This window comes from Clarias gariepinus, chromosome 3, assembly GCF_024256425.1.
Source record: "Clarias gariepinus isolate MV-2021 ecotype Netherlands chromosome 3, CGAR_prim_01v2, whole genome shotgun sequence".
Classification (NCBI taxonomy): Eukaryota; Metazoa; Chordata; class Actinopteri; order Siluriformes; family Clariidae; genus Clarias; species Clarias gariepinus.
Window position 1 is genome coordinate 10,831,790 of NC_071102.1, and position 14,457 is coordinate 10,846,246.

Below are 14,457 nucleotides of genomic sequence, written 5' to 3' on the forward strand. Positions count from 1 at the left end.
ATTAATTTCAAGTACAAAATATTTTTGTCATCTAAAATTGTTAAAACAACATTTGTGGAATGGAAAAAACTAAACCTTAAATATAGTTTTGTTTTTACTTCCAGGAAATTTTAAATCCACCATTTTTTCGGTGCAGCCAACATTTAAGAAAGCTAGTGGACTGTTACCATTGAGACTCCATAAACAAGTTCCAATTCATTAGTCATGCATCGTGGCAGAGAAATGTTCTTCGAGAGCAAATAATCAGTGCAAATTAAGTGCGAAATGATTTCCAGGCCATTGCAATGAAGAAGCTAATTATTATCACCGACACAAACATTCACCTCGACACTTCTCAGCACTGGAAACTTGTTCCCACTAACATGGTCTTTTTTCATGTCCTTGTAATTTTGCTGCCCCAGTTGTCTTTTCTGACCCCTCAATGCTCACCTACATGGTCAAGTCAATGGAGCCACCCTCTGTTGTTTGTGGTCTGGATTTTTGCACCAGCTAGCAGAGGGGAAAAGGAAATTGGGGTCAGGAATGGCAGCCGTGCTCCTTATTCTGTCCAACTGGCCTTTCCTCGGTTTGCCAGCAATGAGGAAATGCCCTGGAACCCAATCTGTCCACACAACCAGAACGGGAAAACAAGAAATCCGAGTGTGTAAGGAAACTTGTTCTCGTGATTTAAAGTCAGAGACCTCTCACTAAAATACAAAATCAACAGGATCATAGTGATATTTAACCCAAGTTGCACTTTTAAAAGATCATTCATCGCTCAGTAAAGCATAAGTCCATTTTTGATTACATAATATCATCCAGGAAAATGTTGCAACACTTTTATTATTAAGTCCCGTTAAGTGCTGAATATACAAAAGTAATATATAATCCTCCAAATAATACATTTTGTCCATGTTTCTTTTATAGATCGTGGAAATAGAGCCAAGGTTATTGACAACACAGTAGTTGTCAATAATGTAATCAATTTCCCACAGACAGGGTGGAATCAGGGACAATACGAAGTTATATGATTATAAGAAGAATAATTATGTCTGGGATGCATTTATTAACGTTTTAATGTATGTGATTTGATTGATCCAGTACCTCAAAAATTTATTTGTTGCTTTTAAAGGTACCAAGAACTGAGTTCATGCTGTATCTAACGAATTTTCTTTCTTTCCTTGTGTAGTAGTTAAAAATATCTTTATTCCATGACAACACGGCAGACATAGGGTTGTTTGTTTGCTTGATTTCATATAGACACACACACACACACACACACACACACACACACAGTTATGTGTTAAAAATTAATGCCCCCTGATAATTCATCTGATCATAGCTTGTCTGAGAATTAGGCAAATACAACATCAGACGAACTACAACATAACTTTTTTTTTAACATGCCAAAGTTTATTTAACAAAAAGTCAAAAATATATAATTACTTGGGCAAAATATATAAGTACTCCTGATGATTCCATAGATTATAAATCCATCTTTACTAACGTGAAGTAATAATTTCCTGTATGATTTTATCAGTCTTTCACATCTCCTTGGTTCATTCTTGTTTACAACATTGCTTCGGTTCATTAAGGTTTTTGGGCATTCACTAACGCACAGCTCTGTTAAGGTCCCAGCTCAGCATTTCAATTGGCTTAAGGCCTGGACTTTCCAAAACTTTGATTCTTTTAATTTTTTAGCTATTCTGATGTGCATTTACTGCGTGCTTCAGATCATCATTTTGTTGCATGAACGAATTTCAACCAAGCTTTATCTGTTGGACAGATGGCCTTACATTTGCTTCTAGAATACTTTGGTATACAGAGTAACTCAATGGGCAACTCGATGACTGCAAGGTGCGCAGGTCCTGTGGCTGCAAAGACAGGCCCAAATCATCACCTCTCCACCGCATGCTTGAAATGCTGTTTGAGTTTCTCCAAACATACAGTAGTGCTGGTGTCAAACAATTCCACTTTGGTTTTATTTCTCCATGGAACATTGTTCCAGAAGCCTTGTGCTTTGTTCAGATGCAGTTTTGGGAACCTCAATCATGCTTTTATGTCCTTTTTAAACAGAAGAGGTTTCTCCTGACAACCCTTCCTAACATAAAGTATTTGTTCAGTCTTCTTCTAATTGTGCTATCATGGACTTTAACATTTAACATGCTAAATGAGGCCTGTAGAGTCTGAGATGTAGCTGTATTTTTTTTCTTTGAGCAATGCATGGCCTTACCTTTGGGTAAATGTGTTGGGATGTCCACTCTATGGAAGAGTGGCAACTATCTTGAATGCTTATCACTGTACAATGATAAACTCTAAATAGTTTGGAAATGGTTTTATAACCCTTTCCAGATTGATGTGCAGCAACAATTGCTTTTCTAAGACCACTGCTTACTGTATGTCTTTCCCTCTTGGCATTGTAAACACCTGAACACCTGAATGCTCCTCTGTTTTTATAGAGATCTGCATACCTGCTGATGACCAACTAATCTTAAATCTTGTAGCAAATACTGTAAATGTTGTTAGTCTGAGGTTGTATTTGCCTAATACTAAGATCCGCTATGATCAGATGACTTTTACTATGGTTTTACACAAAACAACACTGAATTAAGTATTTTCTTTGTACAAACTTTGTTATACATGTTTATTTTTTCAGTTCATGTGTGTATTGGACATTTTTGGGCTCATTTGTATAAGGTTAATTACCTAATCCCATATGTGTTATTTCATAGCTTTCAAATTTCCAGTAGTGTTCTACAATGTAGAAAGTAAATCACAAAACAAAAAACATAGGATTAGTAGGTGTGTCCAAACTTTTAACTGGTTATAAACAGTTGGGTAAAAAAGTACTTAGTCAACCACCAATTGTGCAAGTTCTCCCACTTAAAAAGATGAGAGAGGCCTGTAATTTTCATCATAGGTATACCTCAACTATGAGGGACAAAATAAGAAAAAAAGAAAAAAGTCCAGAAAATCACATTGTAGGATTTTTTAAAGAATTTATTAGCAATAAATAAATAAATAAATCATTTATTATTATGGTGGAAAATAAGTATTTGGTCAATAAAAAAAAATTATTTCTATACTTTGTTATATACCCTTTGTTGGCAGTGACAGAGGTCAAATGTTTTCTGTAAGTCTTCACAAGGTTTTCACACACTGTTGCTGGTATTTTGGCCCATTCCTCCATGCAGATCTCCTCTAGAGCAGTGATGTTTTGGGGCTGTTGCTGGGCAATACAGACTTTCAATTCCCACCAAAGATTTTTTTTATGGGGTTGAGATCTGGGACCTTGAAATGCTTCTTATGAAGCCACTCCTTCGATGCCCGGGCTATGTGTTTGGGATCATTGTCATGCTGAAAGACCCAGCCATGTTTTATCTTCAATGCCCTTGCTGATGGAAGGAGGTTTTCACTCAAAATATCACGATACATGGCTCCATTCATTCTTTTCTTTACACGGATCAGTCGTCCTGGTCCCTCTGCAGAAAAACAGCCCCAAAGCATGATGTTTTCACCCCCGTGCTTCACAGTAGATATAATGTTCTTTGGATGCAACTCAGCATTCTTTCTCTTTTCTACTCTTTGGTTTTTACCAAAAAGTTTTATTTTGGTTTCATCTGACCATATGACTTTCTCCCAATCCTCTTCTGGATCATCCAAATGCTCTCTACCAAACTTTAGACGGGCCTGGACATGTACTGGCTTAAGCAGATAGACACATCTGGCACTGTAGGATTTAAGTCCCTGGCGGCGCAGTGTGTTACTGATGGTAGCTTTTGTTACTTTGGTCCCAGCTCTCTGCAGGTCATTCACTAGGTCCCCCTGTGTGGTTCTGGGATTTTTGCTTACAGTTCTTGTGATCATTTCGACCCCACGGGGTGAGATTTTGCTTGGAGCCCCAGATCGAGTGAGATTATCAGTGGTCTTGTATGTCTTCTATTTTCTATTAATTGCTCCCACAGTTGATTTCTTCACACCAAGCTGCTTACCTTTTGCAGATTCAGTCTTCCCAGCCTGGTGCAGGTCTACAATTTTGTTTCTGGTGTTTTGTGCTTTGACAGCTCATTGGTCTTGGCCATAGTGGAGTTTGGAGTGTGAATGTTTGAGGTTGTGGACAGATGTCTTTTATACTGATAATAAGTTTAAACAGATGCCATTAATACAGGTAACGAGTGGAGGACTGAGGAGCCTCTTAAAGAAGAAGTTACAGGTCTGTGAGAGTCAGAAATCTTGTTTGTTTGTAGGTGACCAAATACTTATTTTACAGAGAAATTGACCAATTAATTCATAATGAAATCATACAGTGGGATTTTCTGGATTTTTTTCCTATTTCGTCTCTCATAGTTAAGGTATACAGTACCTATGATTACAGGCCTCACTCATCTTTTTAAGTGGGAGAACTTGCACAATTGGTGGCTGACTAAATCCTTTTTTGCCCAACTGTGTGTATATATCCACGCCCGCTTGATTGGATTGAGATCTGGTGAATTTTGGGGCTGGCTCAGTGTACTTTGACTTTTGGCCTGCTACAGTAAGCCCCATATGTGGTTCTCTTGGTATTTTGGTGACTTTTGTATTGTGACCAGCATCAACCTTTTTTCAGCACTTTAAGCTGCATTGGCTTTTCTGTGGGATCTGACTGGACACTCATCAATCATTTTGCTCTCCTCTGTACCTTTGTTTTTTTTTTTTTTGCTCTTTAATCTTTGAAATTTGAATTGAACTTTGCTTTGCACCAAACAAAACTCCAAGTCCTATTCTCTAAAAGCTGCTGTGCATCTGTGCTGGGATCTACTGTTAAGTGAGGTCTTGAAATACCGATTTTTCAAAGATTATCTCTAAGTAAGTGTAGGGCCAGTAGAACTGCCATGCCATGACCAGGCACAGGGGTTTACTTAACTGTACTGAATTGGGTTACAGTGCCTCTGGCCTGTTCTCTTCTTGTACACTTTAAAACTTCTTGCAACTTCTGTTCTGTGAAATTCTCTCAAAATCAAAACCATAAGCCCTTATTAAGATTGAACCTTCTTTCATTACTGTCCCAGTGCCCTCACCCAAAGGACAGCTAAAAAACAAATCTTTATTGTATCTGGGAAGTAATGTTGATAATAAAATGTTAATATTCTTAGGGAAAAGACCAGAATGTGTTATTGATTTTCCTTCTTGTGTACTAAAGAAAAACTAAGGAACACAACCTGGCAAATGCAAGTAAACCTACTAAGCAAAAGTGTCTTAGTGTGTAAAAGAAAGCCTAGCAATAGAATATTTGGAAATGAAAAAGGTAAAAAACTTTTGGATAAAAGATTGTAAATGTAAAATTGACAAGTAAATTGCAAACAAAAATTTGTAAAAAGTGATTAGCAAGTTTACGTAAGTGGTGTATCAGTACATGGACTATCATTACTGCTTGTCCTCTTCATTTATTTTTTATTTTATTATTTTATTAACAATATATTGAAAGAAAGCTAGGCTAGTAAGCTTACCTACCGAGCAAGCTTGGATTCTTATGGCTTGTGCTGAATTGTTAGGGCTAATTTAAACATAGCTAAATGATAAGCCACTATGTTTTCATATTATATTTATGTATGGTCATAATAACACTTCATCCTGTGTTTTTGTATAATCCCATTCCTAAAAATGTTTAACAAGTCATGGCATTTCTCTAGTTACAGTAAATACAATGTCCGGTTCATGTCTGTTGGTGCACCTGTCAGGGCATATTGCTTCGTATGCCATTCATAAGACTCTATGATGAACATGTTTGGACGGGTCAAGTTAGGTAAAGAGCAATTTTTCTTTTTTCTGAGAGTAGATTTTTTAAAAATATCTTGGATAAAGCAAGGCAATAAGTTATGCTGAACCAGGCAAAGGAACAAAGGGAAAGGCGTAGCCGCTGTTTCTAACCAGAGACAGCAAATCCCCTCAGAAAAATAGCCTTATATAACCCACTGTGCACCTGCAGCAAGCAAAGAAAACTTAAAAGCCACAGCATTTCAATGGGTGGATTTGAAAGAAATCCCAAACCAACTATTATAATACAAAATGTGAAGCAATCATGATGCAGAGCTTCTTTTACCTCCGATTACATAATGCTGAACTTTGCCACTAGTTATGATAGTAGGATGCATATTTTAATGAATGAGAAATTGAGGGTTGTGACCTTTTGGAGACTGAGGGAATGTCTCATACTAATTTGAAGGGGCCGAGCCAGCATAAAGAGAACACAGAGACAACACCACTAGGAAGTTTTAATCATTGCATTACAAACCCCACTCTTGTATCTTGAAGGGTTAAGTGCTGCAGGGTTTTATGAGTTTCCAAAGGATGGTGCCCTTTTCTTTGAATTTGCTTCCCCCTTGTGGCAAACTAATGTAAACTTCACTCCAATAGCTCAAATAAATAGGTTACATCTTCATCCTCTTCCATACTGCTTATTCTGCCTAGACGGTCGCGGGGAACCTAGAGACTATCCTAGGAGGCTTAGGGCACGAGGCGGGGTGCATCCCAGATGGGGTGCCAATCCATCACAGGGCACACACAGACGCACTCATTTACACACTAAGGAATGAAATAATACTCCAGACCTGAGGCAGGAATGGTCTACATTGCTTGAAAATTACATATTAAATAGTTCAGCACTTTCATGTGTCAATTTAAAGACATTCCTTTGTTGTTGTTTAATAGCTTAAAGATTTTACCAGTTAAAGACACTAAACAGTGCAAAACAACGGACAGAATGAGGCAATCCTTATAAATTGTTTTGTAAGGTCATATTTAACGTGTGAAACTAACGGGAACAATTATGGTGCACTGTTTTACTGGCAGTCTCAGTTTTAATATAATTGTATCATTTTGTAATCACTTACTCCAGACAAAAGAAAAGCATGGAAATGTATTTAAGCTCAACGTGCAACTTCATCCTATTAACTACTAGTCCTTGTAAAAGAATTTACTTCATTTACAGCAGTCTGATTCCTGTCCTTAGGCAACAAACGTGTAGACTGCAGGAAACCTGGTGAACTTATAAAGGAACCGAACTGTACCTGAATTTACTGTGCAGGATGTAAATGGAAAAAAGAAAGTTCCCATAAACTAGTATTAATGGAAAGGAATTAATGAGTTAGAAAAGGAAACTGGGTTTTTTTTAAAACAAATGTACCCAGTTATTCATGGAAGAAAAGAAACAAGCAAACACAAGGCAAACTAATTTGGAAAATTTGGAAAATTGACTGTTTATTACAGTTCTTTCAGATGAGGGCAGGGTTGCATTCTCGCACTTTTCTAAAAAATACATTTTCAATGTTTATATTAAAGTGTAAAAGTTACATATAAACATCTAAATCATATTTTCTATTATGCAACCTTGCATCCTTTAGTTTAGACATTCTGGACAATTTGTGTTTGGATGTGATGATCTGTTCTTCAAATACTTTTGACAATATGGATCTGGAAAATGTCTATAGTTAAAAGTTCCGTACAAATAAAATTAAACATTGGTTTGGAAAAATAAAGCAGGTAGCATAGCTACTTCACAGCTCCTGAGCTGGAATAATTTCTGTGTATGTGGGTTTCTTTCTGCCTTTTCAAAAACATGTTCGTAGGAGGATTGGCTACAGTTGCCTCTAGGTGTGTATGCATAGTGCTCAGAAATGGACTGGCATCCCATCCAAGGTGTATTCTCGGGATGGACTGCAAATCCTGCTCAAGATAAAGTCAGAAATAGAGCTATAGAACATGCAAGACCGTCATCTACTTTCGGCCAATATGTTTTTGAGTGGACACAGTGGTATCCAAAACTAAGTCTATGAAAATGTCTAATTTAAATGTGCAGAACTCCTCCAAAACCTGGTAATAAGTAATGCACAAAGCAATATCATGCTAGCCAGATGGGCCTAAAAAGGGGCCCATCTGGCTAGCATGTGCAAGTTTATCGCTTTTAAAAAAAAAAAAAAAAAAAAAAAAACTTAGCTCTGGAAAGTTCTCTGAAACCCAGAATAGAAAGTAAAAACAGAAAATGGAGGAAAAGCAGAACTATGGTAAATGATAACTTTACAATAGGTAAAGCCATGAATTAACATATTCCAACATAATTTTCCGTTAGCTATTAGCTAAAGCAGTTAGCTATTGATTTTAAGTTTGGTGCATGTCATGTTTATTTATTATTAGTTAGCTTTCTTGGAAGAATCGGTTGTTTAGATTGCCTTGACAGCTTGGCCCTAGTCTCTCTCTCTCTCTCTTATCCCCCAACCTTTGGCAACTTTCGTTTTAGTATACAAGCATTGCGTCTCAAAAAATTTGAATATCATAAAAAGGTAAATTATCTTTCATAATTTCATTTAAAAAGTAAAACTCATATTCAAGATTTAATAAATGTAAAGTGAAACATTTCAAGCCTTTTGTTTTTATTTAAATTTTTCAAAATATTAGAATATTTAATTTTAGGTTTGAATAAGTTTCTAGTCAAACAGTATAAAAACAATGTACAATTATCGACAATAATCAATGTACAATTATAGACAATAATAAGCCACAGCTTGTCCTGTATTGAGGCATCTTAATCTCCAGGGAAAAGAGTGAAAGGCAAAGGTGTACAAGCAACAGTAACTGAGAAAGCTTCACAAGAAGCGGATTGAGGTTGGAATCAGTGCATCAAGAACCACCACACAGAGAAGTCTCCAGGAAATTGACTACAACTGTTGCATTCCTAGTAACAATCCATTCCTGAACCAGATATGACAGAAGACCACCATCTCACCTTCCCACAGCACCAAAACTACCACTAACAGATTTTCTGACCATGATTGTACTATGCATAATTGGCCAGCCAACTTCGCCTGACCTAAACCCCATAGAAGATCTAGTGTATTGTCTCAAAGCAAAATACCACTTTAAATTACATCACATGAACAAAAAATCCTGTGCAATAAAAATATTTCTGCATTGCAATTTGATCTGAAAGGGGGGAGGGGTCCTCATTGCATCTATAACGCTTAAAATGTTCTGCACTTGCAGTTTATTGTAGATGTATTTACATTTAGGCATTTGGCAGACGCTCTTATCCAGAGCGACTTACAAAAAGTGCTTTAAAGTTTACATCAATATAGATGTATAAATTGTAAAAAAAAAAAAAAAAAAAAAAAATGTTTAGATGCACTGTTTACCAATAGGTGTTCTCTTGAAGCTTGTGTAAAGTTATGCAAATGTAAAAGACAAACAAACAAGAACAAAAGGCCTAATGCATATGCCAGTTTGTGGGCCTGCACTGCTTAGAGCTGCCTCTGGATCAAATGTTTAATGTAAATGAATAAATACATTTAAAAAAATAAATGAATTGATGAATTTATACTTGAATCAGGGACTTAATGATCGGAACACCTGCATCAGGTGGCGTAGTAGAGAACATTTCTACTTCTGCCATTGAGCGTTTGACTTGTTTATATGCCGACTGTGTTGTGAGGCGCCATGTGGTGTTATGTCGCGCATGCTCCGTAGCGTCCTGCACGCTCATCGCTGCGTCCTCGCGTCACCGCCAGTTGCCGCTGCGCTCGCGCTGAGAACACCGCGGACTCCCGTTTTACCGGAGCGTTGCTCGGCACGATGTCCGCGTTTACAGAATGAAAAGACCGGATTGTAGCTGCTGCACGGGAAGCGCAGGAGTGTATCCTCCTTAAACGGTAACGTTTCTTCACCCAGTGTGTTAATGAGCATCTTTACAGCATTGTTTCTCCTCGCTCGGTCTCCCAGGGTAACCAGCCTGATAACTGTTTATTGCCCGTTATTCGCTAAACATCTTTCATTTAATTTGGTTTGTTATTATTTAAGATAATTCGCGCTTATTTTAATGCTCTTGTATATATCAGTGTTGATTTTGTTTTTAAATATCAGTCATTCAAAGCAACAGATTTTTGATTGGATTGTATTTTGATCTACGCCTACGTAAGTAGCGTGCTGTTTTCTCATACTATTCAGTAGGGCAGTATGCGCTTATAGCCGTGGCCATAATAACTATATAAAGTCCTGTATGCGCATTAGGTGTGCAGTGTTGACGATTGAAAGTCACTGGATTATTGTATATTAATAACAGTACAGCTGTTGGCTCACCAGCTTTGGATTAGGGAAGTAAAAAGAAGTTTGTGTAAAAATGGGTGTTTGGTTTATAAAAGTGAGATTTATAACACACTATAATCAACACAGAAACATCTACAGTGAATGGGTTAATATTGTGTGCAAAAATCCATCCATATAATTAGGGTCAGTTGAGGCCAATGGTGACCAATGTATGTTCTTTCTCATTTTTACAACCATGGTAAGACCTCCACTTCACACACATTCACACATTACGAGCAAGAACTTTCAAGTTTTCGGACTGTGGGAGACAACTGGAGTACGCAGAGGAAACCCACCAAGCGCAGACCCTGAGGCAAAAATCAAACCCGGATATTGGAGGTGTGCTAACCACTAAGCCACCGTGGCGTCAGTGTCCTTAAATATTCCCATTATATTCCATCTGAAGCGCAACACCTGCCTTGTTCCCCTTTTGGATTAAAGAGGGTTTGTGTACACTGGCGGGTGTTCTATGTTTACAAAACGGAGTGTTATTTTTTGGAACAGTGTTGGACTTTTAGCTGCTCCCATTGAGGGTTCAACCACTCGTTTTAACATTTTATTCGGTCTGGAGACCGGCACTGCATCCAGTGGCTGGGGTTTGTGCATTGGGTGGGAATTGAACCTGGGTTTCCTACAAGGCAGGCGAGAAACCTACTACTGAGCCACCAATGTCTCTTTTTTTGGGAACAGTGTGTGAAGGAAAATTTAGCTTTTTTTTTTTACTAATGGGTCCTTGTAGTTGCTGTATACAGTACCTTATAATGAAGGACCATGAACTGTGTTATGCTCCTTTTTATACTCAGAGACTCTAAGGAAGATATGTTTTCCTGTATTTTCATATATACTGTTTATGTGTATAATTATTCGCTCCTTATTTTTAAGTGGTCTAAAAAGCTGGCAACCCCACCTCATTCTCCACTTTTCCCTAGGGATGCTAAACAAAATAAGGAGTTTAAAATAGGAATACATTAATTATTAATACATATGGATGCATATTGTTTTATTACTGAGGAAACACCTGAGTAAAGTGATAAGTGTCCTGTAATGACAAAGCATTAAGCCGAGATTTTCTTGTCTGCCATTAATTTCTCATAACCTTTTATGTTTGTAATTTGAATAATATATGTTATTGAATATCCCTATAAAGTGTAATAAATTATTTTGCTGTGGGTGATAATGGTCTTGGTCATCAGCACCTATTCATATAACCTAGGATGGCAGTTGCTGTGTTTCCACCAGCGTGTTATCTTTGTGTCAGGGGCCATGGCTATTCTTTTAAGTCTTTACACTGACAACAGATGTTCTATTCAGGGTCACATGTTTGCATCCGAGCCTTAGAGCCATTGTCCTAGCTTATTGAAAACATGTGTCGTTTAATTGCTTTGTGTGAAAAGCTCAGTGGTGCTTTTTTGTGACTTCATTCGAAAATGTAAAATCGGATGGATGATTCTTCATTGCTATATTTTATCTTAATAAAATGTTTAAACAGTTGCAGTTTGCAGGGGTCCTAATGCAGTTCACTCTCTTTTACTTGAAAGGATTGCTTTTGTTCTATCTCCGGGCATGAAAATGTGCTCATTAACCACCTACACCCCTTTATCACATGAGTCATTAAAGCCTGCTGTACTGTAACATGGATTTCAGCATTTCTTTTAGTATCTGCTATTACATGCTTTAAAGGGATAAAGCAAGGTTGCTTTTTGTGGTCTAAGCTTGAGTCTTGTGTAAAATGTAGAATCTTGTGATTCCTTTCCTCGAACCGTATTTACTTTTGCCAATCACACTTGCACTGGATGTTTACACTGTATAGAAAAACAGAAACACTGCTGGCGCCCTAAGCTAAACGTTTGGGCTCTCTGTAAGAGGGTGGCTTGCTCAGAGAGGTTAGCTCAAAGGTGTGAAATAGTGTTGAATAGTGAGTAGAACGACCTGCTAATTTATTTCCATTTTTTTAATAGGCTTTGTAAAGCTGGTCCAAGAAGTCAATAGGTCTATCCATTTGTAAAGAAAAGTCTACACTACGCTTTACATCATTATGGTGCTTTGCTTTGTACTACATTTATTCCATAGTAAACCATGTTAATATTGCTCTGTCTAAGGTTCTTTAGAGAAGCTACAGTATAGCATGTTTAAGAAGTAGAAATCAATGCCAACGTTAACATAATTGACAGAGATACCTCCACCACCAGCTGCTTTTTATGGTTATATTGTATTCCCAAATACTGTAACTCCTAAACTATACTTCAAACAGGAAGGAACCTATAAAAAAACAGACATTTCAGACATTTGTCCTTGCTGTGACTTCAATTGTGTATCACTCAATTCCTATTTCAATTGTTAACTTAAATTGTCAATCTGTCTTGTCCCAGCTAGCCAGCTAATTGGGTCTCTAAGTTAGCTAGTTAGTTTTTTTTTTTGTTAATTTATGTTGTAAATTTATGTTGTCATGTAGCACCATGGTCCTGGAGAAACGTTGTTTCATTTCAATGTGTATTAAACTGTATTTGTTGAAATGACAATAAAAACCTTGATTGTCAGTATAAACGATAATAATGCAATACAAATCCTATGAGCATTAGTGATGGGAAGTTTGAATCATTTTAGTGACTCGGTTCTTTAAATCTCGTTCATTAAAATGAACAAATCTTTTTTTGAGTGATTTTGATGAACTTTTTAAGTTCATTTCCTTCTTTTGATCAGAAATAAAATAAAATGTTGCATTTTCAATAAAAAGGTCCCCAATAGGTCTACATACACAAATCTTGGCTATAATTCCAGTTATGAAAATATTACAATGCAGCTAAGGACATATTATGATAAACAAAATGAGTAGCTCATCTCTCATATCTTCCAGTCTAAGTCGATCATTCTTCTGAATCTATTGCACCGCATAGCGTCTATGGGAGTCACGTGACAAAGGAAAAAATGACTCGGAGTAGAAGAGTCATTAAGAAAGAATCGCTCAATTCTGTTTCCTGTGTCCTCTACTGCATAGCGTCTATGAGAGGCACGTGACAGAAGAACGAACAACTCGGAGTAGAAGAGTCATTAAGAAAGAATCGCTCAATTCTGTTTTCTTTACATAACCTATGGAGGTTTTGCGATGCTTTGCGCATGCGCGCACAGTAGAAAATAAACGAATCACTCTCCGAGACTACTCGTTCTTCTGAGTCATGTAAAAGATTCGTTCAAAAAGAACGAATCGTCTATGAATGACCCATCACTAATAAGCATCAAAACTCTTTCCTAAGGTGTCACTCTAAAAAGCTTATAAACTTATAAACAGATGGCTGGCAAAAATTGTAACTACTCTGAAAATGGGCCTTAAGTTACTGGACATGAATGTTTACCCAACGTTTTTGGAGGACAAACAGGAAGGAAGCTTGAAGCTTGTTGAAGCTATGATTAAGGTAAAAAGCGATTTTTGTTGGAGCCACTACTCCCCAGATTAGTTGGTAGGGATCGGAATCACCTGGGATCAGCCAATCACAATACCTAGGTGCCTATTTGATTTGTATTGCAATTCTGTCAGTATCACGATTTTATAAATATCCCGATATCTGGTGTAATGCGCATCCCATATCGCAATTGTTGTTATATTGCAATTAGGACAAGCTGAGGAAGTGCTATGTGTTCTTGTCTAACCAAAAAGACATGGTCATGAGGTGACAACTTTGTTTCTATTATTATTAATAGTATTATTATTAAGTAATAACCAAGTAGGAGTACGGAATGAATCCACTCTGGTGCTTAAGAATGTAACCTTATTTCTGATGTCAAGCAGCACTTGAAAAGTTTCTGATGATATGCATGTTGTGTGTGAGAGCACCTCTCAGCTAGGACAAGGCTCTTTCAGTTAGCTGAAGTGCTCTGTATGTGTGCGTTGGTACAAGGCAGAGACGGCTCATCCAGATGGCAGTGCGAGGATTGGCATCCATGCCATGCCAGCATTTACTGGCCCAGTGCCCATGTCGCTTACTGCTGGCTTCACCTAGAGCCTTAGAGTATGTTAAACCACAGAGAAGAATAATCCCAGCCAGATTACAGTGTTGCTTTCCATTAATGTATGCATTTTGTTGTCTGTCTGTCTGTTGTATGGCACTTTAGCTAAAGAAACCACTGCCTTAAATGTTTGAGTTTGGCCACCGTCGGCTCTCTGATTTACTGCAAACCAGGGTGATGGCAGGATTTGTAAAGAAACTCTTTGTTATTACTGCAAGAGGAGAGCGGAGATTTATAGAGAAGCTTGCCAGGCAAAACATAGACACAGCAAGCCTATTGACCTCAAGCTGTTTTCCGTGTTGTCAACTAACACACTCTAGCTGTGAACAAAAGCGGGGCTTTTAACAAACTCAGTCAAATTACTGT

At 37.5% G+C, this 14,457-nt stretch overlaps 1 protein-coding gene across 1 annotated transcript in view; it reads left to right on the plus strand.

The window, feature by feature from the left end:
- The first annotated feature begins 9,530 nt into the window (after positions 1–9,530).
- Positions 9,531–14,457, plus strand: part of si:ch211-288d18.1 (USP6 N-terminal-like protein) — a 43,206-nt gene continuing 38,279 nt past the window's right edge. Inside the window, exon 1 of the mRNA XM_053492042.1 lies at positions 9,531–9,656. The gene's annotated coding sequence lies outside the window, so the exon portion shown is untranslated. The remainder of the gene's footprint in view (positions 9,657–14,457) is intronic.